The sequence below is a fragment of the Mus caroli genome, chromosome 7, assembly GCF_900094665.2.
Source record: "Mus caroli chromosome 7, CAROLI_EIJ_v1.1, whole genome shotgun sequence".
NCBI classification, from domain to species: domain Eukaryota; kingdom Metazoa; phylum Chordata; class Mammalia; order Rodentia; family Muridae; genus Mus; species Mus caroli.
This window is the reverse complement of record NC_034576.1, coordinates 159,970-166,293: the sequence shown is the minus strand read 5'-3', so window position 1 is coordinate 166,293 and position 6,324 is coordinate 159,970. Positions and strand designations below refer to the sequence as shown.

The 6,324-nt window shown below is 46.0% G+C and overlaps 2 protein-coding genes across 2 annotated transcripts in view; one reads left to right on the top strand and one right to left on the bottom strand.

The window, feature by feature from the left end:
• The window catches only part of LOC110298854, a 31,741-nt gene extending 28,943 nt beyond the window's left edge, over nucleotides 1-2,798 (top strand). Inside the window, exons 3-4 of the transcript XR_003837112.1 lie at nucleotides 661-728; nucleotides 2,589-2,798. The gene's annotated coding sequence lies outside the window, so the exon portion shown is untranslated. The remainder of the gene's footprint in view (nucleotides 1-660; nucleotides 729-2,588) is intronic.
• Cacng7 (calcium voltage-gated channel auxiliary subunit gamma 7) overlaps nucleotides 1-6,324 on the bottom strand; it is a 34,813-nt gene that overhangs the window by 7,350 nt on the left and 21,139 nt on the right. The window lies entirely within an intron of this gene.

Sequence of the window (6,324 nt, the reverse complement as noted above, 5' to 3'; positions counted from 1 at the left end):
AAAATGAAAGGAATAGGAGAAAAAGTTGGTTTCAGTAACATATCATCTACACATGTATATGGAAAGGTAGTTACAAGATAACACATTGGACAATGCCAGTTGTAACAGCAGGTGTAAGTATCAGCAACGGCTGGAGCAAGAGCACTGGATGCTCTTTCAAAAGACTCTTGTTTGATTCCCAACACCCACATGGCAGCCTTCAACGTCTGTAACTACAGGTCTAAAGGGATCTAACACTTCTGACTTCTAAGGCCACCTGTACTCATTCCTGTACACATAACCACACACAGAGATAAGCATAATTAAAAATAAAATAACTATATTTTAAAAATCACCCACAGATATTAAATTAAAGGATAACAGAATCTACTCATTGAATAGCTACTTATTACTGAAAGATTGAAAGCATCTTCCGCAGCTAGGAAGGTGGTGATTGCCCAGAATACACAAAAGTCTTGTTTCTGATCCTAGCACCATGTTAACCAGGCAATGGTGGTGCAGATCTGTCATGCTAGCACTACCCTGTGAGAGAGGCAGGATCAGATCAAGGCCATCGTTAACTACGTAGTGAATTTGAGCCCTGGTCGGGATACATTAAACCCTGTCTCCAAACAAGCAAAGAAAAGACACATCCTTTACTGTGATTTCTTGACCCATCAGGTACCACTCTGAGTCAGCTATGATCACTGGTACCCAGCAGACAGGCTCTCAGCGCCAGGTGTCAGAGGGTGAGTAAGTCGTTACTTCCTTCCTATGGTGTTCCCACTGAAAATGTGTGACCTGAATCCGCTGGGATGAATATTGTGGGGCTGCCCTCTACAATAAAAATGTCAACATGAAAGAGTAAAAGAAAAGTGATAGAACTTTATAAAGGATGAAGAGATAGTCACTGGCGTACTCGGAGCTCCATAGAGATGTGGCTGTGCTGTGCGAGGGCACCAGGCCACTCTGGAAGTTAATGAAACCCAGGTAAACAGACCCTGAGAAGCAGAGGTGAGATACCCCAGGGTTCTGGGTGGAGCCATCCTTCCTGCACTGGCCACCATGAAAGCAGCAGCCACAGCTCTGTGCTGCCCCATGGCCTTCAACAAAGGCCACAAGGTGTCGACGAATGTCAGTAAGCGAGGCACAGTCTCACCGAGCACACCAGATGATCCAGGAGATGCTCGGCTACGTGCTACAAGCCGTGGGGCCATGGAGCCGCTTGCTCAGAGTGTCCAAGGACAAGTGTGCAAGCTCATCTAGGAGAGGGTGGGCATGCGCATCTGCCCCGAGAGTAGGTGACTGAAGCTGAGCAACGTGCTGGTGGCCGTGAAGAGGGCTGTGGCCAAGAAAGACTGACACCTCCTCCCTAAACATTTATGCTGCACAAACAAACAAAAACAAAACAAGAAACCAAAAAAACACCACCACCAACAAAACAGAGGCAGCAAACTTTATCCTCATGTGCATTCTTGAGCAGATTTCTTGGGTGCATAGAAGGTTCTCAAATACTTTGGCCTGCTCCTCCAGGCTTCTAAGAACTGGTCCGGTGAGGACAAGTTTGTGTCTGCTAAAGAGAAAGGTCTGAAGCCACAGCAAACATGGGCAGTCTAGTTAGGAAAGAGAAACAGGAATAGATGCCTGCAGGTGGTGGAGACTGGGGATCGAGGACCTGCCCGGGCCCGAGGATTACAAGCAGGTAATGGTTGCTAGGGCAGGAAGAGGGGGAAACATTTTCTTCAGTGGTGTAATCACTGGAGGGGAGCCCACGCTCTGGTAAATCATCCCTCTACATGTCGTAAAAACACTGATAAAATACAGAGGGTCACAATAAATAAATGAATAAACAGGTAGGTAGATAGATAAATGCAACAAAACAAAAACCACGGACTGACAGGATGGCTCACCAGTGAAAAGAGATTGTCGCCAAACCTGATAACCTCAGTTCGAGTCCAAGCTCCCATGTAACTGAAGGAGAACTGGGTGCTGGGAGTGGTCCTATGACATCTACATATGTGCACACATGTAATAATAAAAAAAAAATTAAACATGAAAATAGAAAGCTTCTGCCCCCTAAATGATGGAATTAAAGTTAAAAAAAATAAATAGGAAAATAGAAAGGGAATTAATTAGCTAGGAAGAAGGAGATCAGTAAGTGGGAGAAGGAAACTAGAGGTGATAACAAAGCTGGGCAGTGATGGCAAACTCCTTTAACCCAAGTACTTAGGAGGCAGACATAGGTGGCTCTGAGTTCGAGACCAGCCAGGTGTACAGAGTGAGTTCCAGGACAGCCAGGGCTACACTGAGAAACCCTTGTCTTGAAAACAAAACAAAAACAAAAATGGAAAACAAACAGAAAACCCAAAGTTAAAATTCAGAGTCAAGGATCCACAGTCACTGGGCAGTGGTGGCGGGCGCATGCCTTTAATCCCAGCACTTGGGAGGCAGGAGCAAGGAGTTGGAGGCTAGCCTAGTCTACAAAGTGAGTTCCAGGGCAGCCATGACTGTTGTTACACAGAGAAACCCTGTCTCGAGGGTAGGGGATGGTGGGGGACCTATATCCATTCAGAAGGCCTCTTCTGGCCTTCCTTTCTTGAGTTTTGCAGATGATGGGCGGCTACACAAGAAGAAGGATGCTGAGCTGAAGGGAGAGTGTACTGAAAGAGTGGTGCCATGGCAACCTGCAGGCAAGCCCTGTGCAAGAAGCAACAAAAGGAAGAAGTACTGGAGTGTGGTGGCTCATAAAAGGCTGAAGCAGGCAAATTCCTGTGAGTTGGAAGACATCTTGGACTACAGAATGAGACTCCTCTAAAACTCTAAAATCTTAAAAATAAAGTTAATAATGGGCTGCAGACACGGCTTCGCAGGCCTGCGACCAAGCCTGATGACTTGAGTTCAATCCTCAAAACCCACACAGTGGAAGCAGAGAACTGACTCAAGCAAGTTGGCTTCTGACCTCCACTGAGGTTGCAGCTACTCCCTCGGGCCCCTCCCTGACAGCTGTATGCCCTGCTCTGGTTGCGTAAGGTCTTAGAAGATGCTAGGTAGTGTGCGGAGGTGGAGGTGGCTGAAGCTTCCTTTACGCAGCTATGGGAAGTTGTAACACATGCTGCGATGAGGACTTTCAGTACATCTGCTTTGGGGGTTACCCACACTTCTAGAGGTAACTCCTCAGCCACATTCCAATAGGAAGCATCCTCTTTAACGTAACCCCTCACCCACCCTCCTGAAAATAAGCTCAAGAAACCCACAAGTTCCCTAAGCTAGAATTTAGGGTAGTCATTACTTTGGTCCTTCGGTGCCATCCTATCTTGAGCGAATAGACATTTGTTAACATCTGACCAAGAGAAGAGAGTGCAAACACTATCTGAGGAGATACAACTGCTTCCCAAAGAGAAGGACCACAAAGCTCATAGCTGCACATCTTTCCTTCTTTTGCCAATCGTGTGTAACCCAAATGCCATTCAAGTCCTAAGTCCAGGCATAACTCCCAGATTACAGAAGAGACAGGAAAGACAAACATGCAAAGCAAGGAAAATGATATATGCAGGGTGGGGGATATTCTACAGAAACCCTGCCCTGAAGTATTCAGAATGTGGTGCAGGGATCAGAGATTAAAGAGATTAATCCTTGCAGCTGAAAGAGAGAGGGAGAGAAAGAGAAGGAGAGGGAGAGGGAGAGAAAGAGAAGGAGAGGGAGAGGGAGAGGGAGAGGGAGAGGGAGAGAGGGAGAGAGGGAGAGAGCCAGACACCAGACTTGCTGCATCTTCTGATAGAACATTAATAGCCCCATCTATCATAGAACCCAGCCTGGCCTTGAACTGTCAGTGAAGCCAATGATGACCTTGAGTTCTGATCCTTTTGTCTATCTCTGAAATGCTGAGATTACAGATGCGTGCCAAGCGCACCCAACTTTAGGTAGTGGAGCTCTTGACAAAACAACAAGAAATTAAACTCAGATTTCCCAAGCTTCTTCCAAAACCTAGTTTACAAAGATGGGTGGATGGCTTCACCCACAGCATTGATGTCTTGAGAAAACCACAGAACAGGAGGATTCTACACCACACATTGCCATGCCCCCCCCAAATCCCACAAATGACAGGAAAGAAGGGGAGGAGGGAAGGAGGAAAAGAGAAGGGAGGAAAAGAAGGTGGTGAGGTGGCTCTTGAGGTGAAAGTGCTTGCTCCAAGCCTGGATCTGAGTCCAATCCCTAAAACCCACATGAAGGACAGAGAAAACCAACTCCCTTAGGTTGGTTTCCTCTGACCCCTTCCGAGTGCTGTGGTGTACACCTGCAGTCCACATCCACAGATAAATAAATGTAATAATATTTTTTAAAGGAAAAAAGAGAGGCTGTCTGAGCTCAAAGGAGGCTTTGGAGAGCTATCAGCCAAATGCCCATGTGTAATTTACATACTGATTTGCAACATGCTCACAGAGAAAAGGCATTTATGAGACCAGTGTGTGCAGGGGGGGGGGGGCGGCAGTAAGTAGTAGGTATTAGACACATTGAGCTAACTCTCTTGGCTTTGTTCATTCGGGCTTTGTCGTGGTACCGCGGCTAGCATGGAGGGTGTAAATACAAGAGTACTTCTCTCTCGGAGACATACTAAAATACACAAGGACAAAATAAGTTGCTGATGTCTGTGCCTGGCTTTAAAATAAGGCAGAAGTACGGGAAGGGGACATGGCAGTGTTAGACTAAAAAAAGATCCACCATATGCTGGCAATTGTGAGAACCAAATGAAGGGCACATAGGATTTCCTTATACTATGTTTTCTGTATTTAAAAAGTCAGTGTTGGAGTGGGGCAGGAAAGGAGTGGCAGAGCACTACAGTATACACCAAAGGAAAGCCGTATTAACAAAATCAAATCCTGAGGCTAGGTCAAATCCTGCCTCTGAGGGAAAACTTAAAAACCAGCCTTTGTCTTTTTTCCCCCATGCTGTTGAACCCAGAGTCTCAAGGAGGCATGTGCACAATCCCCGAGCAACTTTACCAACCCTAGAAAAGATATTCTTGAAACAAACGGGACAGTAAGAAAATGGATTGAGAAAACTGGGCCAGCAAGAAGGCTCGCTGGGTAGAAGTGCTTGTTGTTAAACCTGATGACCTAAGTTCCTATCCTGGGTCCCACGGGATGGAAGGAGAAAACTGCATCCCAAAAGTTGCCCTCTGACCTTCACACGTGGCAGGTCACACACGAATGTGCACATGCATACACACTGTACAAATATCTGTAAAATTTGAAAAACAGAAGAAAACATAAATTATATCAGACAAATATTGTCAAATTTTAGATGTGATATGGCATTGTATTCATGCAAAAGAATGTGTTCTTGTAAGATCCTTAAGACTGTATGGGTGATACATGTGTGCACATGTTCTGTGTGTTTGGACACATATATGTGGGTGTGTGTACATCTGGGTACCAGAGGTCGATACTAGACATCTTCCACAATCCTTCTACACCTTAGCTTTTTGAGAAAGGATCTCTCACTGAACTTAGAGGTCATTAATTAAACTAACCTGGCTGGCCAGGGAGCTGCCAGGATCCTCTTGTCTCTACTCTCCTAGCTCTGGGGTTTCAGATGTGTGCTGTGGATTGAACTCAGGTCCTCATGCCTGTGTGGCAAACGCTTCACCCACTGAGCCATCTCCCCAACCCCCTAACTTAAAAACAGGCAAATAACCTAATATCTACAATTTAATTTCTTCCTTTCTCTGCAAATCACCTTCTGCTTTTTTTGAGAGAGGGTCTCAGTCTATACCCCAAACTCGCCTTGAACTTGCAACCCTCAAGCCTCAATCTCTTTGGGTGGGGGCAGGTAGTAAAGTTTCTTTATGTAGGTAGCCCTAGCTGTCCTGGAGCTTACCCTGTACTCCAGGCTGGCCATGAACTCAGAGATCTGCTTGCCTCTGCCTTTGCTAAGATTCAAGGTAAGCATCACCATGCCAGCTCTACCTCAGCTCCTGAATGCTAGGGTTACAGATGTGTGCCACCATACCTGGCTCCAAAACTTATTTTCAGGTGGTAAAGAAATAAATGTAATTGGTAACCAAAGCTACTCAGCAGGCAGTGGCAGGAGGATGCCAAGTGGAAGGTTTGCCTGAACTACAAAAAAGGTTCACACCTTGGCAGTACAGTGCCATCTCACCATGAAAAACAGAAAAGTAGCTGGGATGTAGTTCAGTGGTACAGCATTTGCTTGGCACGTGGGAGATCCTGTGTTTAATCCCCAGTGCTGTGAGGGGCAGAGGGTGTGCATAGAGTGAGTGTGTGTGTGTGTGGTGTGTGTGTGTATATGTGTATGTATGTGTGGTGTGTGTGTGTGTGTGTGTGT